Below are 15,101 nucleotides of genomic sequence, written 5' to 3'. Positions count from 1 at the left end.
GCTATTTTTAAATATATTTCTATAACAAAATCAAGATGCTTTGTTTCATTAGAAACACATTTCAAATTTGGTTTTATAGGATCCTTTTATAAATAGGACTATGAATTCTGACAAATTAATTCTTATCAATAATTTGATTTTTGCCATTTTGTAGTTCAGTTACTAGTATGCTCTCTCAACTTGAAATTTTTCAGTTTTATTTCAGAATTTTCAGAAATTTTACATAATTAATCAACCTAATAGGAAAATATTTTATTTAAAGTTTTTATATAAGAAATACTTTATTTAACAATTTTTATTTAAAGTTGCTATAAGCAACAAATATTTGAAATTGATTTTATAATTTCAGAGTTATAAATAGAATTGTCTAAGAGAAATATTTCACATATAAATAGGTCTTAATATTCTAACTGGAAGGAATCTATTTGAATAATTTAGATTTGCTCAGTATTGCTAACATACTATGTATGCCTTAGTAATGTAAAGAATGGCTTGGAAAAGTGAACGAATTTAAAACTTTCAGTAAACAAAGGAGAAACAAGTCTAATATTATTGTTACTAATAGGCCATATAATTTATCATATTCCAATCATAATGCTAAGCATATTCAGTATATTATTTTTTTTTAGTCTCCCAACATATAACTATGAGGCATTATTAATCCCAGCTTTAGATGCAGAAATTGAAGTTTAGGGAGATTTAGTAACTTTCCCAAGGTCATATAGCTAGTAAGAAATAGGTCTGATTCCAAAGCCCATGTTCTTACCAATTAATATTTACATTGGTAATGACAAAAATAACCCAGATGATTTTTAATCAGTATTTTTATTACAGTATAGTTGATTTACAGTGTTGTGTTAATTTCTGCTGTACAGCAAAGTGATTCAGTTATACACACATATATTTTTTTTCTTAGTATTCTTTTCCATTATGGTTGTCATAGGATATTGAATATAGTTTTCTGTGCTATACAATAGGACCTTGCTATATAAAAGCTTACGTCAGCTAACCCCAGCTTCCCACTCCATCCCTCCACCAAATGTGCTCTTTTAGCAACCACCAGTCTGTTCCCTCTGTCTGTGATTCTTTCTGTTTCATTGTTAGTTTCATTTTATCATATTTTGGATTCCACACGTAAGTGATATCATATGGTATTTGTCTTTCTCTTTCTGATATACTTCACTTAGTATGATTATCTCTAGTTGGATCCATGTTGCTGCAAATGGTATTATTTTGTTATTTTTTATGACTGAGTATATTCCATTATACCACGTGTTCTTTACTCATTAATCTGTTGATAGACATTCAGGTTGTTGCCATGTCTTGGCTGTTGTGTACAGTGCTGCTGTGAACATAGGGGTACATGGATCTTTTTGAACTATAGTTTTGTCTGGATTTATGCCCAGGAGTGGGATAACTGGATCTTATGATAATTCTATTTTTAGTTTTCTGAGGAACCGCCATACTGTTTTCCACAGTGGCTAAACCAAAATTTTTGTTTGTTTGCAATCAGTAAAGACTATATATTTGGGGGTTGGAGAAGGAGCTTGGTTAAAGGCACTAAGAAATGCACCAGAAAGGATTGGTTTCAAAAGATAATCCAAATTTTGAAAGGGTTTGGGTCAAGATAAAGAAAGCACTTGAGTAATTGGAAGAGAGATGGAAAAAAAAGTGTGTGTGTGTGTATTTGCTATGTGAAAGGGTCTAGAACAATAATGTCTAATAGAGTTTTCTGTAATGATGTAAATTTCTATAATTATCTGTGCTGTCCAGTATGTTAGCTGCTAAATACATGTAACTACACATGAAATGTGACTAGTGCAGCTGAGGAACTGAATTTTTGTTTCTATTAATTTTGATTTAAATGGCCACATTTGGATAATGACTACCAAATTGGATATGACAAGTCTAAACTCAAACTTACCATGATAGCAGTGAGAACACCTGGCAGTCATTCTTGTTTTCTAATACATTCTACTGAAAGGAAATATGGATTGTTAGAGAAATGGCTAAACTCCAAGCTTGGGAAAGAGAGGATATAAAATAGGCCTGGAACATCTTATTGTTACCAGAAGGCAGGGACATTTTTAAAAAAATGATGATGGCATGTCAAGAAAAATAAACAAAAACCCAAGAGCTTGTTTGAATAAGCTTCACTCCCACTGGCCAAATCTGGGGCTCTTTGAGCATCAGAAGAATTAACAGTAATGAACCCAGTGGAAAAAAAATAGGAAGCCATAAATCTATTCTGATGAGAAAAAAGGGAGAGAGAGAGGATGGGAGGGAGAGAAAGGGAAAAGGGAAACTTGTACATAGAGTAGGATTCTGATTAATGTAGAGTGAGCAGTGAAATTAGACAGTCATTGCAGTACTCATAGTAAGAATTGGCTGGGTAAGAATCAACGGTGCATGAAGAGTCTGGGGGCAGGATTCGGGTGAAGTGTGATCAGGAGTAAGATTAATATTGTCTTAACTGTATGGTAGAGAACCAGACAATAATCTTGCCTGAGTGATAGAAACTAATATGGGAAGGATGCAGTATCACTAAGGGTCTGATACAATATCACTATGAAGTATTCTGACCAGCGATACATACCTGAATTTAGTCTTAAGGAAACATCAGACAAAGCCAAAATCAGAAACAAAAACTGGCCTGTATTCTTAAAAAAATCAGTGGCATAAAAGCCAAGAAAAGCTGAGGAAATGTTTCAGATTGAAAGAGAGACTTAAGATATTTGACAACTGAATGAATATATGATTCAGGTCACAATTCTTTTGGAGGGAAAAGATTATGGGGACAATTGAGAAAACCGAACTATTGATGGTAGGTTATATTAAAACATTGTACTGATATTGAGTTTCCTGAGTGTACTACTTTACAGTTATGTGAGAAAATATCTTTATTCTAAGAAATACACATAAAATGTATATAGGGATAAAATGACTAAGGCATCCATATTATGTAATAAATTAACTCCTATGCATCTGGCATTGTGCTAGCTATGTAAGATCCTTGGCAAAATTTAGAAAATAATTATTTAAATGATTTTCTATAGTGTTTAATCTAATAGGGTATTGGTTGAGAAAAGCTTATATAAAGGGCAATGGAGAGAGGTGGGTACCAGTAACATACCACTACCAGTAACATATAGTAGATAGATGGCTGATCAGTATTCTCATTGCAACAAATACATGTAAAAGTTATTTTTAAAATCATCATACTATTCAATACATTAGGGCAACTTCTGGTTTCAGCTCCAACATGTAAAGAGCTTGAAAGTTGTTGCTCCTGTCCTTACAGCAAGAAGGTGAACAAACTGAAAATTGGTGCCTTTTCATGAACCCATCAGAGAATTGAGGCTGCATGGCACATTGCCACCCTGTAGTATGGAGAGACAGGCAACCCAGAGTCACAGCCAAGATCTGGAGGAGAAACCACAGCAGTCACAAACTAACTGGTTGTTGTTGTTTAGTTGCTCAGTTGTGTCTGATTCTTTGCAGCCCCATGGACTATAGTCTGTCCATGGGATTTCCCAGGCAAGAGTACTGGAGTGGGTTGCCATTTACTTCTCCAAGGGATGTTCCCAACCCAGGGACTGAACCTGCATCTTCTACATTTGCAGGAGCATTCTTTACTACTGAACTCATTTATTGACACCCTAACCCCTAGACATAAGATGAGGTAATTAGGGTAGACCTTAACCCAGTCTGACTGGTGTCCTTATAAAAAGGGAAATTTTTATACATACAGAACGAATGCCATGGGCAGATGAAGACTGAAATCAGAATCAATTCCTTGGTTCTTTTATAGACCAAGAAACACCAAAGATGGGCAGCAAAAACCAGAAGCTGGGGAGAATAGAATAGGTTCTTGCTGTCTTCAAAAGAAACCAGTCTTGCTGAAACACTGATCTGACTTTTAGCCTCCAAACTATGAAACAGTAAATTTCTGTTGTTTAAACCACTCAATTATGGTACTTTGTTATGATAAAGCTAGCAAACTATTACAGTGACCTTATTTGGAAATAGAGTCTTTGTATATATAATTAAGTTGAAGATCTTGAAATAAGATCATTTGGGGGTTAGGATGGGTCCTAAATCATGTGACTGGTATGCTTATAAGAGAAGGGAGAGAGAGGTTGGAGGCACAGAGATACAGAAAAGAAGCATTTGTGAGGACAGAAGCAGAGATTAGAGCTAGGGAATAGGGAACATCAGGAGCCACCAGAAGCTGATAGATGCAAGGAACAGTTCTTCCCTACAGCCTTCAAAGGAAGCTCAGCACTGATAAAACCTCAGTTTTGGACTTTAGGCCTCCAGAACTGTGAGAAAATTAATTTCTGTGATTTTAAGCAGCCTAATTTATGGCAGTTTGTTATGACAGCCCTAGGAAACGGATACAGAGTTTGGTTCCTAGAAGTACAATACTGCTTTAATAGATACATAAAGTTGTGGGTGTGACTTTGGGATTGGGTAATTGGATCCAGGTTGGAAGAATTTTGAGGTGTGTGATAATAAAGTCTAGATTCAGATGAAAACTCAAAAGGAAGTGAAGAGGATAGAAGACAAAGGTGCTGTCATCTTAGAGAATAGATGTATTGTCATGAGCAGAATGTTACTAGAAAGAAATATCAATGTTAAAGGTGATTCTGGTAAGATTTCTGGTAACATCAGGAAATGTTACTAGAAACTGGAAGGAAAGTGATCCTTGTTATAAAATGGTAGAAAAGTTGGTTGAGTAATACTCTACTGCTGAATGGAAATCAGAACTTGTAACCATTGAATTCTTGGATATTGAGCTAAGCAAATTATCAAGCAAAGTGTGGAATTTGCAGTCTGGTTTCTACTTATTGTTTACAGTTAAAATATCAGAGGATATGGGATTCTCAGGTGGTGCTAGTGGTAAAGAACCTGCCTGCCAATGCAGGAGATGTAAGAGATGCTGGTTCAATCCCTCCATCAGAAAGATCCCCTGGAGGAGGGCAACCTGTTCCAGTATTCTTGCCTGGAGAATTCCATGGACAGAGGAGTCTGGAGGACTGCAGTGCATAGGGTCTCAAAGAGTCAGACATGGCTGAAGTTGACTTAGCATGTATCAGAGGATATAGATAAATTGAGGAAGAAACTGTTAAGCAAAAAGAAACCAGAATTTGATAATTTGGGAAATTCTCGTGCTTCTGCAAAAAATTATATAGCATGCTCTGGAGAGAATCCAAGGATGTGGCTGGACAATTTTTTGCTAGAGAGATTATGCATATGACACTGGGATCCAATTTAGCTGAATCCAGGAAATAGAGAAATCTTGAGAAATCTGTATGCAGGTTAGACCTGGACATGGAACAGTTAGAACTGGACATGGAACAACAGACTGGTTCCAAATAGGAAAAGGAGTATGTCAAGGCTGTATATTGTCACCCTGCTTATTTAACTTATATGCAGAGTACATCATGAGAAACACTGGGCTGGATGAAGCACAAGCTGGAGTCAAGATTGCCGGGAGAAATATCAATAACCTCAGATATGCAGATGACACCACTCTTATGGCAGAAAGCAAAGAAGAACTAAAAAGCCTCTTGATGAAAGTGAAAGAGGAGAGTGAAAAAGTTGGCTTAAAGTTCAACATTCAGAAAACTAAGATCATGGCATCCAGTCCCATCACTTCATGACAAATAGATGGGGAAACAGTAGAAACAGTGACTGATCTTATTTTCTTGGGCTCCAAAATCACTGCAGATGGTGACTGCAGCCATGAAATTAAAAGACACTTGCTCCTTGGAAGAAAAGTTATGACCAACCTAGACAGCATATTAAAAAGCAGAGACATGACTTTGCCAACAAAGGTCTGTCTAGTCAAGGCTATGGTTTTTCCAGTAGTTATGAATGGATGTGAGAGTTGGACTATAAAAAAAGCTGAGTGCTGAAGAATTGATGCTTTTAAACTGTGGTGTTGGAGAAGACCCTTGTGAGTCCCTTGGACTGCAAGAGATCCAACCAGTCCATCCTAAAGGAAATCAGTCCTGAATATTCATTAGAAGGAATGATGCTGAAGCTGAAACTCCAATACTTTGGCCGCCTGATGCAAAGAACTGACTCATTTGAAAAGACCCTGATGCTGGGAAAGATTGAAGGTGGGACAAGGGGATGACAGAGGATGAGATGGCATCATCTTGGATGGCATCACCGACTCTATGGACCTAAGTTTGAGTAAACTCTGGGAGTTGGTGATAGACAGGGAGGTCTGGTGTGCTGCAGTCCATGGAGTCGCAAAGAGTTGGACACGACTAAGCAACTGAACTGAACTCAGGAAATAGAGATGGCATTATTCAGATAAGATCTAGGGAAAACCCTCTTGTCTAATGACAGGGGTCATCTTGACATACAGGGGAGACCCACTAGGTTTTTGAGAATGTTATATTAACAGAAATTACTGGCTTAGATTGAAAGGGTCAGAAACTGCACAAAATGAAAGTTTTTAGACCCTCAAAATTTTACAGTCAGGCAATGCAAGATATAGCTACTGAGTAACAAACATGTACTAACCTTCTGAAAAAAAGAAGGTAAATCATAGACCTAAATGTGAAAGGAGAACAATAAAACTAGAAGAAAATAATATCTTCATGTCTTTGGGGATAGTCAACTTCTTAAACAGGATATAAACAATACTAATCATAAAAGGAAAATTGTTAATTTGGACTTTGTTAAAATTATGAACCTATTTCCATTAAAGACAGCATCAAAAAGATGAATAAAGCATACACTGAGTTAAGACACTTGCTATATGTTTATATTTGTATGTCTCCCTCTCTCCCTATGTATATAGCCAACAAAAATGTTGTATCCTGAATATATTAATAATTGTGAAAGTGAAGGTGTTAGTTGCTTAGTCGTATCTGACTCTTTGTGACCCCACAGACTGTAGCCCGCCAGACTCCTCAGTCCATGGGATTCTCCAGGCAAGAATATTGGAATGGGTTGCCATGCCCTTCTCCATTGGATTTTCCCGACCCAGGGATTGAACCCAGGTCTCCAGCATTGCAGGCAGATTCTTTACTGTTTGAGCCACAAGGGAAGTCATTAATAATTAAATTTATTCCTAAAAAATAAGAAAATAGCAATCCAATTAAAAATAGGCATAACCCAGAGTTGTAAACTTTAAAATGGTTAAAATAGTAAACTTTTATGTGTATTTTGCCACAGTAAGAACTTCTTTTAAATAAAAAAACAGAAGATTGAACAGATCTTTCATAGAGGAGGGATATCCAAATGGACAAGTATATAAAAATGTGTTTAAAATTATTACTCATCAAAGGAATGCAGTTAAAACCACAGTGAAATACACTGCATACATCTATCCTTATAATTCAGCAGTTCTACTCTTAGGAACTTTCCCAGGAGAAATGAATACATTTATACACAAAAAGACATATATAAGAATTATTGTAATAGCTTCCCACCCAGGTAGCGCTAGTGGTAAAGAACCCGCCTACCAATGCAGGAGACATAAGAGGTGCAAGTTTGATCCCTGGGTTGGGAAGATCCCCTGGAGAAGGAAATGGCAACCCATTTCAGTATTCTTGCCTGGAAAATCCCGTGGACAGAGAAGCCTGTTGGGCTACAGTCCATAGGGTTGCAAAGAGTCGGGCACATCTGAAGCAACTTAGCACACATTGTAATAGCTTTACTTATTAAAGTCTGAAACTAGAGCAATCTAAATATCTATCGGCAGAATTGTGGCATATCCATAAAAAGGATAGACTGCTTTTCAATAGTGTAGATGTGTTTCCCAGAATTATGTTGGCTGAAAGAAAAGAGCACATACTGTATATTAAACATAGATAAAAGTTAGCAGTGATAGACCTTACAGTTGTGGTCACTTCAGTGCAAGCGGTAGGACTTGCACTGAAAAGTCCTTGACCAGGAAAGGGTACAGCCAAGATTTCTGGGTTGATGGAACTTTTGCGTATCTCAGTCATGGTGATAGTGGATGCTACATGTATATGTGTGCAAAGATTGATCATGATACGCATCTTCTTCACTATAGAAGTATATATGGGTTCATGCTACACAGAGTTAGCCCATCCTTATTTTGGTCATCTCTTTTTACATAATAAACAATCCCCAAATTTAGTGGTTTAAAAACAATTTATAACCTCATGATTCTGTAAATTACCTGAGTGGTTCTTCTTTCAGTCTTGTCTAAGGGGTCTCATATAGTTACAGTGAGATGGCAGCTGGGGCTGGAGTCATCTAGGGTTTTGAATGGGCTAGAATACTTGGGTTTCATTCTCTCTTTATGTAATCTCAGAGCCTTTCCATGGAGCTTCTCCACCAGATTTTTCTTGAGCACAGTAGTTTTACCTGGTGATCCAGATTCTCAAAAATGCAAATATGAAAGCTGTCAGTGCTTTTTAAGACTTAGGTGTGGAATTAGTGCGGTTTTATTGGTTAAAGGGAATCTGTGTAGGATTTAATGTGGGAGAAACTATTCAAGGGCAAGAATACTAGGAGCCATCAGTAGGGACTACCATTCACCATCTCTGATTCCCAATTACTGACATCTCTCATATGTAAAAAAGACTTAATCTTTTCCCGTCAGTTCAGTTCAGTTCAGTTCAGTTGCTCAGTCGTGTCCGACTCTGAGACCCCATGGACTTCAGCACACCAGGCCTCCCTGTCCATCACCAACTCCTGGAGTTTACTCAAACTCATGTCCATCGAGTCGGTGATGCCATCCAACCATCTCATCCTCTGTCATCCCCTTCTCCTCTCACCTTCAATCTTTCCCAGCATCAGGGTCTTTTCAAATGAGTCAGTTCTTCGCATCAGATGGCCAGAGTATTGGAGTTTCAGCCCCAATACTTATTTTCCCCTGAAGACCTCTAATTTCTCATCTCATTACCTCATTAGGTTCAGGCTTAAAAACTTAAAATCATCCTCTTAAATCATGTCCAGGTACCTGCACTGAGACTTTTTATGTATGGCTCCCCAAGTGTTTTTCTTTAGGTTTAGCTCCTCATGTGTGGTTTCTCTGGATGGAAAGATTTGTGAACTAATGTTATTAGTTATTTGATTTATACTCAACATATAATAGTGAGACAGGGATAATCAGAAGAAATACTGCTCAGATAGGGGGAATGGGAAGAATATAGCAGTTCTGAAATACACAGTTACTGCATGTTGCAGGTTTGTTAACGTGGGCCTGTTCCTCTGGAAATGGTTCTTTCTTAGCTATTAGTTCTGCCCTAGCAACTCCTGGCTACATCCTCTGATGTAATCTTTTCTTTTCCATAAAAAGAAGCACCTTTTAAAATATGGAGTGGTTTTCTCAGCATGCTTCCTCTCTGTAAAAGACTGAAGGCCCAGAGGTCTTGTCATTTTGAGCTGCTTCTGTCCTAGTACAAGTTCAAGTCTAAAACTTCATGGTGTTCCTATGTATCACATTGAAATAAACTCCATTATAGAAATATCATATCTGTATACCTCTTCAACACACGCCCTTATTGGGTTTTGGACTTCGTGTGAGGCTGCTGTGGGACAATACCCTGAAGACACTTAATGGCATTTTTTGTGTAGCACAAGGCGCACCTTTAAGATTCTTAAGAGCCCTCTTGTCCACATGCGAGGATCTGTGAACATGTCTCAAACCTTTCTAAGGTCTTGGTTTTCCAGTCTCATCTCTGAGATCCTGACTTTGAGGCCACAGTTTTACTGGCAGCTCTCTGGATTTGACCTTTGTACTGATGTCATTTCTTACTGTGTGAAACTTTTGCTGTCTGGAGTGGCTGTAAATGAGAAACAGTCTTATTTTTGAACCCATCAAGTCTTAGTTCTGTATTTTCTTTAAATTTTGCTTGAAAACTTAGCTCCTTTTGTACCTGAGCTCATTACTCCATCCATACTTAATCATAGGCAGTTAAGTGAACAATTGGCACTTGAATATTCTGCCTAGAAACCTCCTTAGCCAGATCTATGAATTCATTATGTACCATTTTTATCCTCCACATTTTTATAGGCAATTGTTACACTACTTGTTCTATCAGAGCAACAAGATAAAAGAAATAGAGGTAAAAGGATTGGGATAATTATTTAGAATCATCATTTGTAGAGGTTATGATCCCTTTGATGGGCAAAATTCATAAAAAGCATAATTTAGTATGCATTTTTCCTTGATTTTGTCCCTTTTGCAACACTAATATCTAATAAGAATGTCAAATAATAATAGCTAATAGTTATCAAGCAATTATATGTGCCAGACACTATTTCAACTTATGAATACCTTATACATATTTCTTCTCTCATGCCCGATTTTATACGAGAAAACTGAGGGGGGAGGAAGAATTGGAAGATATGAAAATAAATGAAAAAATATATAGGTTAGAGGAGAAGATTCAGCATATGTGTTCACAGAGGGAAACACCTAGGATAGCTGGCTTCTGCAACCATTTTGTCCTGAAGCTTTGACAGAAATTTTCAAATTTGGTGCAGTTGCTAGTAGATGATGGTTATAGGGGACGCTGTTGGGCTCTTTTTTGAGGCCTGAAACACACGGCCAGTTTTCACTTCAGAACATTTTTGACCAATGTTTTCCTCATCAGTTCAGTTCAGTTCAGTTCAGTCAGTCAGTCGTGTCTGACAGACACTTTGAGACCCCATGAATCGCAGCACGCCAGGCCTCCCTGTCCATCACCAACTCCCGGAGTTCACCCAATCTCATGTCCATCAAATCGGTGAGGCCATCCAGCCATCTCTTCCTCTTTCATCCCCTTCTCCTCCTGCCCCCAATCCCTCCCAGCATCAGAGTCTTTTCCAGTGAGTCAGCTCTTCGCATGAGGTGGCCAAAGTACTGGAGTTTCAGCTTGAGCATCATTCCTTCCAAAGAACACCCAGGACTGATCTCCTTTAGAATGGACTGGTTGGATCTCCTTGCAGTCCAAGAGACTCTCAAGAGTCTTCTCCAACACCACAGTTCAAAAGCATCAATTCTTTAGCGCTCAGCTTTCTTCACAGTCTAACTCTCACATTCATACATGACCACTGGAAAAACCATAGCCTTGACTAGACGGACCTTTGTTGGCAAAGTTATGTCTCTGCTTTTCAATATGCTATCTAGGTTGGTCATAACTTTCCTCCCCAGGAGTAAGCATCTTTTAATTTCATGGCTGCAGTCACCATCTGCAGTGATTTTGGAGCCCAAAAACATAAAGTCTGACACTGTTTCCACTGTTTCCCCATCTATTTGCCATGACGTGATGGGACCAGATGCTATGATCTTCATTTTCTGAACGTTGAACTTTAAGCCAACTTTTTCACTCTCCTCTTTCACTTTCATCAGAGGCTTTTGAGTTCCTCTTCACTTTCTGCCATAAGGGTGGTGTCATCTGCATATCTGAGGTTATTGATATTTCTCCCCGCAATCTTGATTCTAGCTTGTGCTTCTTCCAGCCCAGTGTTTCTCATGATGTACTCTGCATTTAAGTTAAATAAGCAGGGTGACAATATACAGCCTTGACGTACTCCTTTTCCTATTTGGAACCAGTCTGTTGTTCTATGTCCAGTTCTAACTGTTGCTTCCTGACCTGCATATAGGTTTCTCAAGAGGCAGGTCAAGTGGTCTAGTATTACCATCTCTTTCAGAATTTTCCAGTTTACTGTGATCCACACAGTCAAAGGCTTTGGCATAGTCAATAAAGCAGAAGATATTTTTCTGGAACTCTCTTCCTTTTTCCATGATCCAGTGGATGTTGGCAATTTGATCTCTGGTTCTTCTGCCTTTTCTAAAACCAGCTTGAACATCAGGAAGTTCACAGTTCACATATTGCTGAAGCCTGGCTTGGAGAATTTTGAGCATTACTTTACTAGCGTGTGAGATGAGTGCAATTGTGCGGTAGTTTGAGCATTCTCTGGCATTGCCTTTCTTTGGGATTGGAATCAAAACTGACCTTTTCCAGTCCTGTGGTCACTGCTGATTTTTCCAAATGTGCTGGCATACTGAGTGCAGCACTTTCACAGCATCATCTTTCAAGATTTGAAATAGCTCCACTGGAATTCCATCACCTCCACTAGCTTTGTTCATAGTGATGCTTCCTAAGGCCCACTTGACTTCACATTCCAGGATGTATGGCTCTAGGTGAGTGATCACATCATGATTATCTTGGTCATAAAGATCTTTTTTGTACAGTTCTTCTGTGTATTCTTGCCACCTCTTTTTCATATCATCTGCTTCTGTTAGTCCATACCATTTCTGTCTTTTATCGAGCCCATCTTTGCATGAAATGTTCCCTTGGTATCTCTAATTTTCTTGAAGAGATCTCTAGTCTTTCCCATTCTGTTGCTTTCCTCTATTTCTTTGCATTGATTGCGGAGGAAGTCTTTCTTATCTCTCCTTGCTATTCTTTGGAACTCTGCATTCAGATGCTTATATCTTTCCCTTTCTCCTTTGCTTTTCACTTCTCTTCTTTTCATAGCTATTTGTAAGGCCTCTCCAGACAGCCAATTTGCTTTTTTGCATTTCTTTTCCACGAGGATGGTCTTGATCCCTGTCTCCTGTACAATGTCGTGAACCTCCGTCCATAGTTCATCAGGCACTCTATCTATCAGATCTAGTCCCTTAAATCTATTTCTCATTTCCACTGTATAATCATAAGGGATTTGATTTAGGTCATACCTGAATGGTCTAGTGGTTTTCCCTACTTTCTTCAATTTAAGTCTGAATTTGGCAATAAGGAGTTCATGATCTGAGCCACAGTCAGCTCCTGGTCTTGCTTTTGCTGACTGTATAAAGCTTCTCCATCTTTGGCTGCAAAGAATATAATCAATCTCATTTCAGTGTTGATCATCTGGTGATGTCCATGTTTAGAGTCTTCTCTTATGTTGTTGGAAGAGGGTGTTTGCTATGACCAGTGCATTCTCTTGGCAAAACTCTGTTAGCCTTTGCCCTGCTTCATTTCATATTCCAAGGCCAAATTTGTCTGTTACTCCAGGTGTTTCTTGACTTTCTACTTTTGTATTCCAGTCCCCTATAATGAAAAGGACATCTTTTTTGGGTGTTAGTTCTAAAAGGTCTTGTAGGTCTTCATAGAACCGTTCAACTTCAGCTTCTTCAGCGTTACCGGTTGGGGTATAGACTTGGATTACTGTGATACTGAATGGTTTGCCTTGGAAACGAACAGAGATCATACTGTTGTTTTGGGGATGCATCAAAATATGGCTTTTCAGACTCTTTTGTTGACCATGAAGGCTACTCCATTTCTTCTAAGGGATTCCTGCCCGCAGTAGTAGATATAATGGTCATCTGAGTTAAATTCACCCATTCCAGTCCATTTTAGTTTGCTGATTCCTAGAATGTCGACGTTCACTCTTGCATATATATGGAGCATATATTATGCTTACGTTTTCCTCATAACACTGGCTAAATACTCAGGCTGCAGAGAATAGTAGGCTTAAAAAAAATCATCAGTGACAAAACCCCTTCAAAGAAGGGTGGCACTCTCAGTTTACTCTTAAGATTTTTTTTCTTAAGGTCTGACTGATTGGGAAAAGGTCTGTAAAATACAGCAAACACTTAACTGAAAATCTTGAAGGGCCAAGAACAAATTAGAGATAGAAAACCATATGAGGGCAGCAACCCATAGTTAACTGAGCGCACTCCCCATGTAGATTAAAGAGAGAAACCCGCAGTTTGTCTGCTTAGCAGTGGGGAAAGGGAATCCTCTATGGAGAAAGATTACATCATTTGGAGCCTTTGTGATTTTTAAAAATATACTGTCTGGCATTCAATCAAAAATTACTAGGCATCCCAAAGGATAGGACCAGATGACTAGCCTTCAAGAGAGAAAAACAGACAAATTAGATTACTAAGATATAGATAGTAATGGAGCATATATTATGCTTATCGGTTAAGAGCATGCTGTGCTGTGCTTAGTCACTCAGTCGTGTCTTTTTGTGACCCCATGGACTCTAGCCCTCCAGTCTCTGTCCATGGCATTCTCCAGGCATGAATACTGGAGTGGGTTGCCATGCCCTCTTCCAGGGGATCTTCCTAACCCAGGGATCAAACCCAGGTCTCCCACATTGCAAATGGATTCTTTACCAGCTGAGTCACCAGGGAAGCCCAAGAATACTGAAGTGGGTAGCCTATCCCTTCTTCAGGGGATCTTCCTGTCCCTGGAATAGAACTGAGGTCTCCTGCATTTCAGGTGGATGCTTTACCAGCTGAGCTACCAGGGAAGCCATAATGGAATATAAAGTGAAAGTGACTAAAGTGAAGTCGCTCAATCGTGTCCGACTCTTTGAGACCCCATGGATTACAACCTAAGAGGCTCCTCTGTCCATGGGATTTTCCAGGTGAGAATACTGGAGTGGGTTGCCATTTCCTTCTCCAGGAGATCTTTCCGACCTGGGGATCAAACCCAGGTCTCCCACATTGTAGGCAGATGCTTTACCGTCTGAGCCACCAGGGGAGTATAAGATATAGTTAATGAACCAAAAGACTTATTAAGATAAAATACTCAAATAGAAGCACAGAGATAAAAATAGAAAAATAACATACACAAACAGAATTAGAGAACTGTGAATTAGTGAAAAAAATTAACCATATATGTTATTGGACTCTGCTGCTGCTGCTGAGTCACTTCAGTCGTGTCCAACTCTCTGCGACCCCATAGACGGCAGCCCACCAGGATGCCCCGTCCCTGGGATTCTCCAGGCAAGAACGCTGGAGTGGGTTGCCATTTCCTTCTCCAATGCGTGAAAGTGAAAAGTGAAAGTGAAGTCGCTCAGTCATGTCTGACCCTCAGCTACCCCATGGAGTGCAGCTTTCCAGGCTCCTCCATCCATGGGATTTTCCAGGCAAGAGTACTGGAGTGGGGTGCCATTGCCTTCTCCGTATTGGACTCTAGAAGAAAGGAAAGAAAATAGGGGGTAAGTAACATTTGAACAGGGAGAAGGAAATGGCAGCCCACTCCAGTGTTCTTGCCTGGAGAATCCCAGGGATGGGGGAGCCTGGTGGGCTGCCATCTATGGGGTTGCCCAGAGTCGGACATGACTGAAGTGACTTAGCAGCAGCAGCAACATTTGAACAGATAATAATAGTATTTCCGAAA

General features: G+C 39.0%; 1 protein-coding gene across 11 annotated transcripts in view; it reads left to right on the top strand.

The window, feature by feature from the left end:
• KANSL1L (KAT8 regulatory NSL complex subunit 1 like) overlaps positions 1-15,101 on the top strand; it is a 128,929-nt gene that overhangs the window by 86,053 nt on the left and 27,775 nt on the right. The window lies entirely within an intron of this gene.

The sequence above is a fragment of the Bubalus bubalis genome, chromosome 2 (assembly GCF_019923935.1).
Source record: "Bubalus bubalis isolate 160015118507 breed Murrah chromosome 2, NDDB_SH_1, whole genome shotgun sequence".
NCBI classification, from domain to species: Eukaryota; Metazoa; Chordata; class Mammalia; order Artiodactyla; family Bovidae; genus Bubalus; species Bubalus bubalis.
The sequence above is the reverse complement of the archived record's forward strand: the minus strand, read 5'-3'. Positions and strand labels throughout refer to the sequence as shown.